At 45.2% G+C, this 15,739-nt stretch overlaps 1 protein-coding gene across 1 annotated transcript in view; it reads right to left on the bottom strand.

Annotated features, from left to right (window-relative positions):
- Positions 1-5,705, bottom strand: part of PRKCZ (protein kinase C zeta) — a 368,822-nt gene extending 363,117 nt beyond the window's left edge. Inside the window, exon 1 of the mRNA XM_068240660.1 lies at positions 5,305-5,705. The gene's annotated coding sequence lies outside the window, so the exon portion shown is untranslated. The remainder of the gene's footprint in view (positions 1-5,304) is intronic.
- Positions 5,706-15,739: the final 10,034 nt, after the last annotated feature.

The raw sequence follows: 15,739 nt of genomic DNA, 5'->3' as shown, positions 1-15,739 counted from the left end.
ATTTAATTTGTAGTCACCAAACCAAAGTTTAGCAACATATCAAATTATTTGATTTCATGAGCAAAGTACATTTGCATAAATCAGAATCAACGCAGAATTATTTCCATCTCATTGACCATCTCTGTTAGTGACACAGCTACACATCAGGCTTTATACTTACAGCATAGAAGTTATTTAGTATATATAAAGAGATTCCTATGTACACATCATATATACAGTCACAATCAGATGTGTATATCAGACTTTAAAAACACGGGGACTGCTTTATTGAAGCAGCACAAGTAACTAATTTTGATTGGTTTATTTCATTTTTGTGGACTAAGCACAGCTATTACTGTATGTATAAATTATTTATGATGACTATTATCTGAGAAATAGAAAATTTTATCATATTTTCTATTTTAATTACAGTTTAAATTCATTAGGAGTCGGAGCATTTTTTCCCCGACTCCAGGCACCCAAAATTGCCCTAACTCCGACTCCACAGCCCTGTTAGGTATATACTGTACTGCATGTACATACTGTATTATAATCTGCTGCCTTATTAGTCCTTTCAAACAATACCAGTTGCCTGGCTCAACTGCTGATCATGTACCTCTTTTTGCCATAGATCCTGGACAAGCATGCAGATCAGATGTTTCTGAGTGAAGTCTGACTGGATTAGTTGCATGCTTGATTTAAGTGTGACCCAGATACCACTGAAGCCAAAGAGGTCAGTAAGAGAGTACATTTGAAATCGGCGCCGGTAGACTTGGGCGCAGGATACAGCGGTATATAGCTGATCCTGCTTCTGCACAAGTCCGGGCCGATTTAATTACTATTCCCACTCCAGGCCGCCATGGATAGTGGGGGAATGAAATAATTCGGCTTCCAGCGATTGCTGGAGGCCGAATTATTGTGTTTTTTAAGCAACCTCGGCTCCGTCTTCTGGCGGACCTGACGTTACTCACTGAGCGATAGTGATTCCTATTGAAGTCTATGGAGGCGCCGGCTGCGCCCAAATCTAGCAGCGCTGAAAAGCACTGCTCCGCAGTAGGACAGCCAGGCAACTGGCCCTATTTACAAAGGAAATAAATATGGAATCTTCCATGCCCTCCTGCGCCCCCTGGATCCGCTATTTGGCTCCTGAGGTCCTTCAGTCTGGGGCGCCCGGCAATGCCCCCATCGCTGGAAGCGTTCTGTAATGGGGAGAGCGCGCAGCCTGACTGCGCATGCTCCGACTGAAGGACTTTACGGACCGTATAGCGGAGGATCCAGGCGGCCCAGAAGGACGACGAGAGATGGATCAGCTTGAAGGAGGCTGGAGGAAGCCCCAGGTATGTATAATTATTTTTTCTATATCCCCATCTCAGGTAGGCTTTAAAGTGGATCTCCATCCTAATATAAAAGATACTGCAGTGCTGCTGTAAGCAAAAGTTACATTTACCTGTGGTGTGTTGTCCCACTAAGCCGTGAAGAAGACCCCGCATCACTCCACTTCTGGCTTTTGGCCCCCCCTCTACCCGGAGAGAACTACCAAGCTACTATTTACTGCAGTAAATAGCTTGGCGCTTTTTCTCTGGGGAGAGAGGGGATGCAGGGCTGTGGATTAAGCCTGATAGATAAAATCTCATTGTTACCCATATTTTTTATCCCACCTTCCTTTGTCCCATAGTAAATTAACATGTGCGTAAAAAAAAAAAAAAAATTACAGGTAGTCCCTGGTTAACAAACGAGATAGGGACTGTAGGTTCCTTCTTAACCTAAATTTGTTCATAAATCGGAACATTGTGCCATCTCTGTCCCCTGTGCCTCCAGTGTCCCCCTCTCTGTGTCACCTCTGCCCTCTGTACCTGCTTATACAAGTTTAAGAGCCTTTTTTTTTTTTAAATCCATTTTCTCAAAAACTACAAGTCCAATTTGAAAATGTTTTTTTTTTTTATTTGTTCCCATGGAAACACAGAATCCTTGCCGTTCATATCAGTGGGTTGTTTGTAAGTCAGGAGTTTGTAAGCCGGGGACTACCTGTAAATGCATTTTAAGCCATCACCTATGCAACAAATTCAGATTGAAAAGGTAGCTCAATGCGGAGGTCAAAGATTCTCTTAGGCCTAGGGCACACCGGAGCGTTTCCGCTGCGGTTTGCAATCTGCTTGCGGGTGCGGATCCGCTAGGGTAATGTATTTCAATGGGCTGGTGCACACCAGAGCGGGAGGCGTTTTGCAGAAACGCATACTCCCGGGCTGCTGCAGATTTTGGATTGCGGATGCGTTTCTGCCTCAATGTTAAGTATAGGAAAACCGCTCTGAAAAACGGCACTTCAGAGCGGTTTGCTAGGCGTTTTTTGCTACAGTAGCTGTTCAGTAACAGCTTTACTGTCACAATACATGAAATCTATTACACCAAAACCGCTACACAAAACCGCAAAACGCTAGCTGAAACGCTGCAGAAAAATAAGAAAAAGCGTTTCAAAATCTGCTAGCATTTTGCGGATCTGCTAGCGGTTTTTGGTGTGCACCAGGCCTTAGGGTTTGTTCACACTGCAGACATTTTCGGCTTTTCACTCGTGTGCACTTTTTAAAAATGCCCCAAATGTTTGTGCAACGAATGTCTATGAGAAGGTTCATATCAACGTGGGTCGTGCGCTGGGCGGACCATTTTCTGGGCGATTCTGCCTCAATGGAAGGTATGGGAGAAAAGCAAAGCACTTACAAAATCGATTTGCGCAGCGATTGAGTTTGCGTTTTTCAGAATAAGTGCATTGTATTTATTCTTTTCCGGTTCAAAGAGTTCACTTCCTAACTGGTGTCAGGAAGTGAAAAACCGCAATAGCTTGGCAAAACCGCTTAGAAAAGGGCTTTTAAAAAAAAAAAACTGCGCGCAGGTAATTGCGGTAATTGCCAGGAATCGTAAAAAAAAAAAAAAAAAAAGCGCCACAAAACCCGCCCAACTCCACGTGAACAGAATGCAATGTGAACGAGCCCTTAACATGCAATTTAGAGCTGTCAAAGATAAGATTGCTGCCTTATTTATCTGGCAAACAACAAGCATCACTCTTCTGCTCCAGGCATCAAACTGAAATCCCCTCCCAATGGCATAAATGTGTAGGTTATTCTCCTTTAGCAACGTGTGCTCAAACATTTGTAAATATTCAACTTGTCGGTCTTGGCATTTCTGATAATGTAGCCCAAGTTTAACCTCTAGACACCCACGTAACACCAATGAGCGTGAACATGGTGGCAGCCCCAGGACCGCCTAACACCAATTGGCGTCAAGTCCGTGTGCGATCATCTCCACTTGAATGACGGAGCTCTGCTCCATCATCAGTCTACCAGTGGCGATCGCCGCTAGGAGACTGTTAGACGGCAAAATCGCCGGCTATTTACAATGTACAGCGCTGCGATGTAAGGCAGCGCTTACTAGGGACATCCGTGTCCCACGGCTGTCCCCTCTGGCGGCACAAAAGCGATCAGCTCTCAAAGGCTGAAGCCTATGGCAGCGATCGCTGTCAGTGGGTAGCAGTAGGAGGGAGGGCAGACAATAAGAAAATGGTTTTTTTGTTTGTTTTTAAAAAGTGAAAATTTAAAAAAAAAATTAAACAAACATCCCAGCAGGGATCAGAGCCCACCAACAGAAATCTCTGTTGGTGGGCAGAAAAGGAGAGGGGGGGGGGGGAGGGGGTGAAATCACTTGTGTGCCAAGTTGTATGGCCCTTAAAGCTGCAGTGGCCTATTAGTGAAAAATAGCCTGGTCACTAGGGGGGTGTAAGCCTATGGTCCTGAAGTCCTTGTCTTAGTAATTGCTACAATGTATTGACGCTCAGCTGATCTGAGTCTCCTCACAGGCACATCAGTCAGTAAGTTCTACTGTAAGCAAAGTGTGGCATCACATCAGTCAGCTCCAGGCACATAAAATGTCCCTACTAACGTAAATGCATGCAAAATAAAAAATGCCCTCCTTCCTATTAACAGAAAAGCTGTGGTCACGGTCTGCAAAACTTGGTAACTAAGGGGTACGCTGCAGTGATCTGGGGCATACCCCCTATTCCAACTTAGCTGTAGACAAGAGCTGTTACCTGTCACATGACCACAAGTTGTACATTGAGTATGAGGTAATTTAGTGCAATGGTGTGCTGTATAATATTAGATTCGTACAGTGAAGATAGGAGTTGGTAATTCCCATTTACTTGGAGTCGGACTTTCACTGATATGACACTGTACAAAAATGCTAGAATATAGAGAAAAGACGGTACTAGTTTACTTTAGAGGAACCAGCAGGAAACAGTTCTCCAATCACAGCACAGCGTGTATGATTGGCCAAAAAGTGTGGGTGCAGTTTACTATAACCTACTGGAAACCTAGCAGTTTAAGAGGGTTCTGTCCACCCAATCACAGTGTTCTCCCCACGCTCTTTTAGTCGGATGCTCCACCCGGCTAATTTTGGGAGCACCCAGCTGCCATTGGCTTGTCTCCTCATCCTTCTCCTATGCAGTAAGCAAAGTTGCGACAGTCCTATATTCCCCCGATTCTACCCCACTCGGCCGGAACCAATTTTTGGTGAGAACACTGCAATCACTTTAGCTGAATTTCCCTATGAGGTTACCTGCTGTGTCCCCTAAAGTGGGCTAGCGGTTTAAAGCCTGCCATACAAAAGCAGTCCTTTTCCCGACAGGTCCAAAAGACAAATCCATAACTGCCACACATAGCACATCAATTTCAGTAGTTAAAAAAAAAAAAAAAAAAAAAATCCATAAAACTGCAGCTCGCTCCCCTAGTTGTCTTTGCTGTACCAACAAATCGGCGATGTACGTGAGTGCGTAAATGCTGTCTTCTTAATAACCCGGGGGTTATTACTTGCCCACAAGGGGGGGTATTCATTCCCTTTTGGGGGTGTTAATAGTTGCCCAGTAGAAGAGGGTTCTATGTGAGAATAGGGTTAGGCTGAGTTGCATTTTCTGATACAAATACATTGAAATCAATGGGTAGGTTGAACTTTCTGATAGCTATAGGTATAAATTATTGCAACTGGTTGCAAAAACTTTCACCACAACGGCTTTAGCCCCCTACCACATAGATACTGCCGCACCCGATCAACCAGCAAAAAACATCCTGTACGATTGTTACTGGATTTCCAAATCGACCAGAAAAAATAATTCTATCCAATTGTCAATCAAGTTCTGCAAGAAGTTTAACAAAAAATTACAATCAGTCAGCATTTTGGGGCAACAATCTTTAGGCAGATTCGATGACAGTGATCAGACCTGCCAGGGAATGTCTCATAGTCATGTGGTGTACATATAGATAAAATATGGGAATGTGAATTTACCTGATAGCGGCAGGGGTGTCCCAGGGGCTCCGATCATCTGCCAGCAATGGCACAAATCGCGGGGCCCCGTAGAAAGCAAACTTGAAAGCAGGACATGCTTAGATCCGGTGAGAACAGGTGCAGCAGCTCCGCCACTTACTACTGGAGTTCATACGAGAGAACTCGCACCCCCTGCAGGCAGGGCCAGGGAATGCACTCACTCCTCTCCTGCGTATATGTGAAGAGCTTGGTCCGCTCGTGCTGAGCCCGGCCAGCGCCTCTACAACCAACTCCAGCAACTTTACGGAGACTCCATTTGCTTATTCGCTCCGCTACGCCCACATCGAAACAACTCTTGACAGCGCTCGATACCGCCCCATCCTTGGAACACCGGACTCCCGGAATATGGCGGAATAACTGTGGAGCCCCCCTCAGCCAATAGGAAAGAGCCGTGCTCCAGCGCCGACCAATGACGCCTCAGCAAAGCGACCGGTGGAACCAATCAGGTGTTCGGCAGGAGAGACGTCTCCAATAGGCTCGGAGTGTCAATTACCTGTTGGTGGATTATAGGGATTAGCCAATGAGGAAGAAGCGGATTACACCTGCGGCCAATAGGGGGCCGGGCGGAGGCGTGGCGTAGTCACTGAGTTACAGGCGAGCTGCAGGGAGCTGTCACAGTCACTTGGAGGAATGCGGAGAGGTGACATCACGGAGTTGCTACACTGAAGACATCTTCCTGGAATTACTGTGGAATTCATACAGCCTGAATTCCACAGATACACTCATAGGTCATTCATTCACCTGCGCCATAAATCAGGACTCCTCACACACCTCTAGCTTCGCATTTCTGCACACAAATGAGGGGTGGATATTTAGAAGATCAGTATGGATGTGAATACACAGCAGAATCCAGGGGCGTAGCAATAGGGGGTGCAGGGGTAGCGACCGCATCGGGGCCCTTGGGCCAGAGGGGCCCCCAAGGTCCCTCCCTCAACTACAGTATTAGCTCTCTATTGGTCCTGTGCTCATAATAATCACTTCTATAGATACATTGAATAGTGGTAATCACTAACAAACTGTTCCCCATCCCCTTTTTGCATCTCTGACACTGTAGTTGCCATTGGCAGGTTTTGGTGCGCCGTATCAATTGTCATGTATACAGTGCTTGGGGGGCCCCATGTAAAACTTGCATCGGGGCCCACAGCTTCTTAGCTACGCCACTGGCAGAATCCCTTTATAGTGAACTCCAAGGGACATAGCACAGTAGTTTACTGTATCAAAAAGTTTACAATATCAGAATTGGTCATACATTGTACTTTAATAAAGGTGCATGGTCAGGAGGCTGAGTTTATCATAGAGTTTTACTGAGAGTTTACAATAATGAGATTCCACTGTCATATTGGGGGTAAGGTGGCCAAATATCTGTCAATTTTGAAACTGATCGACTATCTGATTTCATTATTATTATTGAATCAGATGAAAATCTGTACTGCAAAAAGCATGCCCGATCGATGTTTCAACAAATTTGATCCAGAATTGGTCAAATGTATTGGATCGGACATGCTGTGACATCTCAGGCAGACGTGGTCAATTGGGTGCGCAGCGGTAACAGCGTGTGATAAGGGCTTCCAACATTCTTATGGGGAAATTCACTTTGATATAAGCAGCACAGTGCCGTAGTGGATAGCACTCTTGCCTTGCAGCGCTGGGACCCTGGTCTGAATCCCAGCCAGAGCACTATTTGCGTGGAGTTTGTATGTTCTCGTGTCTGTGTGGGTTTCCAGGTGCTAATGCTGCTCTTCCAGTGCCCTTATGCAGAGTATTAGTGCAGCAAATCACACTCATTCACCTCTCCAGTCTGAAGTGAGATCATGGCAGCATTTCTCCTCCCACATCCTAAAATCATACAGATAAGTTAAATGGTTTACCCCTAAAATTCACCCTAGACTACAATGTACATATGACTATGGGATTAGATTGTGAGCTCCTCTGAGGTAGATTAGTAACATGATTATGTACTCTGTAATAAGCCCAAAAATGCTTGGCTTTCTTGCTTATTTGGAACTGTCAATCGCCGCACAGAGCGGCCGCTCCAGGAAGTAAACACTGCACGTCACTGAGTGCAGTGAATATTAATTAGCCATGTGCCCGGCCGCTCTCCCCTCCTCCCCAACATGACTGAGCATGTGCAAACAGTCTAACGCGTAGAACGCACAGCATGCAGCACTTTGCTGCGTTACAATGTAATGCAACGTGGGCAGTGTGAACAGCCCACTTGTGTTACATTGCTGTGCGTTGGGGGAGCGTTACAGGCTGCACTAACGTGCGCCTGTAACGTCCCTGTGTGCAAGAAGCCTAAGGGTGGGGATGAATTCCATTTCCATCAGCTTTAGAGAACTCGATGCAAGGAGCTCCAAGCACACATTTATCTTTTTTAAGCTTTAATCTGGTATCTGCAAATTTCTGTAATACCATTTGCAGTCTTTAAAGATTTTAAAGTGCCGGCTCCAATAAGAATAACATCAAAATAAGGTACCACCCCTTGTAGATATGAGAGAATATATCTATAAACAATGAAAAATGCCTGGTACAATACAGACTGCAGATTGCAAATGAGCTGCCTCAAAAGCCTCCTTATGGGAAATGATTGTGTGTGTGTGTTAGCAGCAGCATCCTAGACCTCATACACATTGACAACAGATGTCGCCCATCGAGGATCAGCACCTGATCCCCTTGAGCGACATCGCTGAGCCCTGCTGCAAACATGCGTGTCAGCTGTGTAGCCCACGACTTGCTATGTAGGGCTGGGGGGGCGAAGGGATGACAAGTGGCGCTGCAAACAATGGGATCGGTGTTGCTGAAGTTGGGTAGATTTGCTAAGCGGATTGCTTGCAGTTTGGTCGTTGGGTGCCGTACACACACCACATGTACCACATTCAAAACATCGAATCTGCATGCTTGTTCAGGTTCTATGGCTAAAAGGATCAGCAGGACATCCAGGCAATCTGCATTGTTTAAAAGGAAATAAATATGTCAGCCTCCATATCTCTCTCACTTTAGGTTCCCTTTAAAGGATATATGAGACGTAGTAAAGTATTATAGCTTTACTTAACTGGGGCTTCTTTCAGACCCCCTCAGCGCAGTTCCACAGTCACCCAGTTGTCGACTGTTCCCTCCGCAGTGGCCATTGCTTCTGTACGCACGGCTGATCGCGCTGCAATGCTTTACTATGCCCCATGTATTTTTTAAAGGACATGTGAAGTGAGAGTGAGATGGAGGCTGACATATTTATTTACAATACCAGTTGCCTAGCATCCCTGGGGATCTTCAACGCATCAGTAGTGTCTGAATCACACATCTAAAACAAATCCAGTCAAACATCTGATCTGCAAGCTTAATCAGGGCCTATGGTTTAGGCTCGGTTCACATTGAGCACGCATCCGCTCCTGCGCTGCGTGCCGCTCCACTTCACGGAGCGGAAGGATCGTGCAGGTCGGGAACATCCACTCCGACGAGCGAAACCCAGGGAGTGGAACTGAGCGGAACGTAGCAATGTGAACTTTCCCATCGGGAAAGCATTGCATCCGCTGCTGCGTTCCGCTCATCAGGGCAGAACGTAAGCTATTTTAGGCTCAATGTGAACCGAGCCTAAAAGTATTAGAGGCAGAACATTTATCCATTCCACACACTCAGAAGCTGTTCTCTTCTAGGAAATATTTATATGACTGTAATTAGCTATCAGTGAGGGTTATGTTACAGTCTTCAAACAGTAAACACCCCGATACTGCGCTCATATGGGGATAGCAATGTCCAAATTAGCAGGCAAAAACACCACCAGTCAGTCTCATGTAAACAAAATTAAAAATGGTGGGTGCGCTCCTTCCCAGATGCGTGTAACATCAATCAAAGTCTCTGGTATATATGGATAGGCACTCAACGATTTGCTTGCACATCAGTAATAAACAGAAGAGTAGCCCCCCCTTCGGGGAAAGACTCACCAGATGTTGCGGCCTATTGGGCCCGTATTCACTTCCGGGGCTTATGTTACAGTCTGACTAGGTCCTGACTAGAGAGAAACTGTCATTTTCATTCTTGAAGGTCTAACCCTTTCAGTGAGAAAAATAAAACAATAGGAACACAGCCTAGTTATTTGTGGGAATGGCACTGTACATTCACACGTTAATCTCATTATGTCACATACTAAATTAGTAGCCTTCAATAAAATATACATCCAGAATATCCAAAGTCTGTTTATTATAATCTAGAAATCTTACATTGCAGAAAACAATTGGTGGGCTTTTAAAAGGCCATCATTTGTGAAATGTTTAGCTTCACTTTGAGCATTTACTATGAGTTTACCTCTTATTCTGCACAGGTCTTGCTGAGAGACACAACTTTTTGCCACACCGCTTACATTTGAGGGACAGCATGATGGGACCTGCAGTTTTCACTTGTGTAACTTTCCCCACAGCAGTAGCTGGGTTCACACTGTTAGGGTGCACAATGGAATGGTAACATTGGATCTGTCGCATGTCTGCGTACATCATTCACATACCCTTTGTTGTGCATTTGGTTCCGCTCGTGTCCCCACCCATCCACCTCACCTGGTGTCGTTCATTTGGGTCCTCTGTCACTGCAGGCACCCCCACTTTGAGTCCTCTTCATGGAACAAGCACCTTGACCTGATCCCCCTCAAAAGCATCAGAATCCCATTGGATTGCTAAAGACCAGTGGGAATCCTCCCTGTGTACCAGGGAGCCTTCTGATTGGTCCACCACTCGAAGAACCAATGAGAAACCTCCCGGGGAGGGAGGATTCCCATTGGCCTGTTGAAAACCAATGGCAGCCTGATGCTTCTGATAGGGTTTGAATCTTTATACTGATGCATCTTCTGTGCAGATGACTCAAGTGGAGGTGCCAGAAGCGGAGGACGACCTGAATGTAAAATGGAAGGTGAGTAATTTGTGAAACGTACATGATGTCTAGCCTAGTGAGAACACCCACTATCTGTGCTCAAAGGCTTTCATTGACTGAGTCAGCATTCACTTCATCTGGCCAATCCAGAATAGTTGTGCAGGACTTATACTTGCATTTCGCTCGTTGGAATGGACCAAATGGACTAATGTGAATGGATCCTATGAAGTGGTGAGGCTGTGATGAAGTCACCGTGGTATAGGAGGCTGGATTCTCTTTGGCATGTACACATGCAACCACATAAGCAGGCGCTTCCTCCATAACAAAGGTTAAACTGTGTTTTGCTGGTAACCTCCTTTGCAAGGCTTCATCTCTTTCTGCACAGACAAAATTATCATCTAATAATAATTCTAAGTTATTACCAAAATTGCATTTTTCTCACAGTCTTAATAGCTCAGCTATGTATTTGCAGTGCTTTTATCTGGCAACTTGCTGTGTCTGTCAAAATGAAACCGCTTAACAATTTCAGACAGTGTTGTTGCAAAAATGACATTTAAGCTGCTTTAAAATTTCTTCAGAAGTTGCTTGGTTAAGCAGGAGAAACTAGTGAGCAGGCATTTCATTGGTTTTCTGACAGTCAGCAGCAGTGCACATTTTTTATACAGAGTCAGTTACTGTATTTGTTTCTAGGAAAAATTCCACTCTTTCCATATATGCTCGTAGGGATGGAGGCATCCAAGTATAAAAAAGTAGTATTCTATAGACATCTAATATTTAAAATGAGAAGTAATCTCATTGTTAAGGCTATATGAGGCCCCCATACCCTGTTTATTTTGCAGCACTGTTTATTGACCTGAGGAAGCAGGTTAGCACCCGTGAAACGTGTTTATTTTGTGTTTTGAATAAATATTTTTCCCATACTACTTGTATCCTATCTTCTGGAGCGGTAAGAGATAACTGTAATTTTAAATATTAGAATATTTTTTATTTAGAGTGCCTCTATCCCTACGAGTATTTAGCTAAACCTCCTTTGGCGGTACTGTTTTTGGCTTTTGGCAGGACCTGGAAAACAGAGTAGGGAAGGTTAATTTCTCATTGACTTATACGGTGGTTGCAGGTATCTGCAACCCACTTTTGTGAGTATAGATGCATATACTTACAACTCCCTAATTTATCAACGATACTGCACCATTGGGCTCCTGGGGCCATATGCAATTCACTTTTTCACCTGAGTTTTCTCCTAGGAGATAATTTTTCATCTTCAATTTAAAATAACTTTCCAGCACTTTTCAACTAAAAAAGTACCAATAAGTGGGTGAAAAAGTACTATCAAAATTATTTTGAGTATTTTCTTGCTTTCTTTTGGCTTAAAATGCATTTTATTGACAAATCTAAAATTATCACCTGGGAGAAAACTCAGGTGAAAAAGTGAATTGCATATGAGCTTGCAAAGGAAAAAGTATCAAAAAGTAGGTAAAAAGTACTATCAAAATTATTTTGAGCATTTCTTTGCTTGCTAATGGTTTAAAAATCAATTTATTGACACGTTTCAAAAAAGGAAAAAAGTCAGGTGAAAAATTCAATTGCATATGGGCCCTGGTCTCTCTTTTTGCCTAGTTATTCCTGATGCTGCGTACACACTGGCGACTACGGTCGTTTGAAACAGCTAATTAACGATTGTTCCGCCGACAATCGGGGAAAAAACTTTACCCAACGATCATTAACACGAACGACAAAAGAACGACATCGGGAAGATGGAAATATCCAACCTGATGGATCGTATCTACCGACAATCGTTACAAAACTATAGTGTGTACAGACATCGGCCGAGAACGATCGTTACAAAGGCCAATGCGCCTGCGTTGAATTCTGCCCAGCTTCAGTACTTCCTTTGTAGCGCGGCCGTAAAGATTGTTACATTGCTCATTTCAATTAAACTTTGTTTTCAAGTTAACAATCATATATTTGTATCTATTGTAACTCCATGTCAGTGTTTTTTATTTTTTTTATTTTATATAAATATGTACGCAACATTTCCTTCTGATTGTTCTTTTCTGCGAGAACGATCGTTAAAATGTGTATGATGATCGCTGCATCCCATCGTTGCATTCCAATCTTTCCAATATCGTTCGTCTGGTAACTATCGTTCCTTGCAAACTATAGTTATCGCAAGTGTGTACGTAGCATGAGTATGAGACTTCTTCAAGGATCACCAAAATCTCCCTATAATTTCCACATATGCATTCCAGTATTGTGAATATCAAACTCTTCAATGTGACCCAACTATGCCATTGTTTTGTAAACACTCCATCCCTAAGTGCCTTTATCGTGTCTTGAGTCCCTGAAAGGGTAAACTCACCTGTGTTGCTGTCTCTTGCTGATGCACTGCACACTGCTCTTCATCTTCCTGACACTCCCGCATTCATTCAGGCTGTAAAGGCATAACTGTTAGAAGGATGGAGATCAGTGTGCATTGCATGGGGAACACAGATGACTTAACCATCTTTGCCGCTATCCTGCCCTTAAACATGCTGGGACAGTTTCACTTTTTACTAAACTGTTCTAGTTCATCCTTAGTCACACACTAGAAGAGGCAATGCAGTTCTCTACCAGTCACACATTACTACATAACTGAAGGTGTGTTTGCATGCACAATTACTGTTGCTTGCAGGGATTGGATTGGATTAAGACTTTATCCTTAGGGCTACAGTTTGGGTCAGAGTGCTGTATAGATGTGTTGTAAGCCTACAGGCTACTGACCTGTTCTGCTGCTTTGAAGGAGGGACAATGGCAGGCACATGGTGCACCAGCTTTTAGGGGGGGGGGGGGTAAGGAAATGCCTTCCGACTGTCTCAGTTTCACCGGGACTGTCCCAGGTTGGGAAGGATGTTCCTGTTGCACACACCCAAATGTACCGCAATAAGATGCAGAGTGGGTTGCATCAAAACTATCCATGCTGAGCTGCATGCCGAGGCAGCTGTAATGACAGCCAGGGCAATGCGGCATGATATGCCGCATCACACAGGACTCAGTAAAGCAGGCAGGACATGTTGCTGATAGGACGGTGCTGGAATGAAAGAGGTAAGTCACATACCTAATTGGTACCTCCTCTGATCTCTCCATGGTGGGTGCGGAGGAGAGTAGACACCATGGTACGCTAAATGGGGGGGGGGGGGTGGATGGGAGAGGCCACTAGACACTAGAGATGGTCATTGATATGCAAATAATTTGGAGTTGATGCAGGATTATGCAAATGTTGTATGCAAATGTATGCATCTTAAAGCGGAATGAAACCCAGCATTTCTACTTTGCTCTCATAGATTATTTACAGCATATTATATATAACCAGCATTTTTTTTTTACTAGAACAGCATTCAAAGGGTTAACACAAGCCTTAAGCCTCGTAAACACGCTGAACTGCAGGGAACAACAAGTCCGTCAGACCCTCCCACTGAGTGGGCGTTCGAGCAACAGTAGAGCGTGTGTACAGTCTGTCTGCAGACTGATAAGGCTGTTTCTGAACGTTCAGAAACAGCCTTATTAGTCTGCTTGACAGACTGTACACACGCTCTACTGTCGTTGGAACGCCCGCCCAGCTGGAGGGTCTGACAGACCCGTCGTTCCCTGCAGTTCAGCGTGTGTACGAGCCTTTAGAAGCTTCCCTGCCAGCAGAGCTGATAATGATATCTTGTGTTTAATTGTATCAAGTGTGGAATGTAAACAAAGCCTTCTCTGACAGAAAGCATCAGAAAGCATTTATCCTCTTGACGACCAGCTAACGCCGATTGGCGTAAACTGGTCGTCTGCGGGTTACCATGGAAACGGGTGTCTCTGTGAACAGCCGGAGAGCCGCCGATCGCGGCTCGCCGGCAAAATGTAAACACGCGGGGAAGAAATCCCCACTGTTTACATCACACGGCGCTGCTGCGCAGCAGCGCCGTAAGGCAGATTGGCGATCCCCGGCCTCTGATTGGCCGGGGATCGCCGGCATCTGATAGGCGGAAGCCTATCCATTTAATGCGCAGGACGGAACTCTGTCCTGCGCATTACGGAGAGAGGGAGGGAGGGAGGTAAGGAGGCAGAGGGCGGAAATGGCTGCGGAGGGGGGCTTTGAGGAGCCCCCCCCGCAAAACGCAGATGGCCGGCGGCGATCAGACCCCCCCGGCAGGACATCCCCCTAGTGGGAAAAAAGGGGGGAAGTCTGATCGCCCTGGCATAATACTCATCTGTGCTGCGGGCTGGAGAGCCCACGCAGCACAGATCAGGCAAATCACCCCTGGTCGGCAAGTGGTTAAGGGGCCCATACACTTAACGATTTTCCTGCCGATATAGAGCAGATTCGATCACTGTGAACGAATCTGCTGTGAAATCATTGCGCAAACGCTGACCGAAAGATCGCTTTCCATCCGAAATCGATCATTCCCGTCGATCCATCCATGCGGAAGATTTTGCTCGATCGCCGGCGGGTCGGGTGTGCGTCGATAGCGGCGTCCGAATGACCGACGCTTGCGGCAATACATAACCTGCTCCGCCGGCGTGTATCACCGCTGTCACCGCTGCTCCTTCTCCGCTGGGCTCTAGCAGGCTTCACTTCTTCCTGTCCAGACAGGAAGTTTAAACAGTAGAGCGCCCTCTACTGTTTAAACTTCCCCAGGCAGGAAGTACAGTGAAGCTGGAGCCCAGAGCGGAGAAGAAAACAGCGGAGACCGGGGGACTCATGCCGGCTGGATCAGGTAATGCATGCGGGGGGGGGGGGGGGGGGGCGGCAGCTTCGCAGATGGTGAATTGATTTCATGCTGAAATCGATTCACGATCTGTTTGCAGTAAAGGCAGCCATACGATCCCTCTCTGATCAGATTCAATCAGAGAGGGATCTATCTGTTGGTCGATCTGATGGCAAATCGACCAGTGTATGGCCACCTTTAGACGATCAATAAAGCAGTTATGAATAAAATGCAAAGTAAGCTCTCAGAGTAAAAAAAAGTGTACTTTGGGAACATATAATTTCTACATGAATAATAATACTTATGCACAAAAGAAGATATGCTAACTGTATGGCATATAAAAAGTAGGAAAACGTTTTTTATTGAACATTATGTCAGGGTTTTATACCGCTTTAAGAATGGCTCAATTGAATTTTACCTCAGCAGGATTTGATTGGTTCTTTTTGAAGCTGCATACATTTGCATACAAAATTTGCATAATGCTGCATTAAGTCAAATTATTTGCATCTCATTGACCATCTCTACTTGACACCAAGGATCACTATACAGGAGAGGGAAGGGGGAAATACCAGTCATCAGGGATCGTTGGATGGGGAGGGAGAGGAAACCACTTGACATCCGAGAACATTGTATGAGGGAGGGAGGAGACCCACTAGAACACCAGGGAAAGCTATAAGGCACACAGCATAGCTATCACTATGAGCCTGGGTTTCAGACCTGAGGGCATTATGATCAGGGATTTAATAGGGGTCTCCCCCTAAATTTCTTTGGGGGCATCACTGCTTATCGATGGGAAATGCTGACTAAATATGTCTGGA

Source organism: Hyperolius riggenbachi, chromosome 6, assembly GCF_040937935.1.
Source record: "Hyperolius riggenbachi isolate aHypRig1 chromosome 6, aHypRig1.pri, whole genome shotgun sequence".
In the NCBI taxonomy this organism is placed as follows: Eukaryota; Metazoa; Chordata; class Amphibia; order Anura; family Hyperoliidae; genus Hyperolius; species Hyperolius riggenbachi.
Note: the sequence above shows the minus strand (reverse complement) of the source record. Positions and strands in the feature narration are given on the sequence as shown.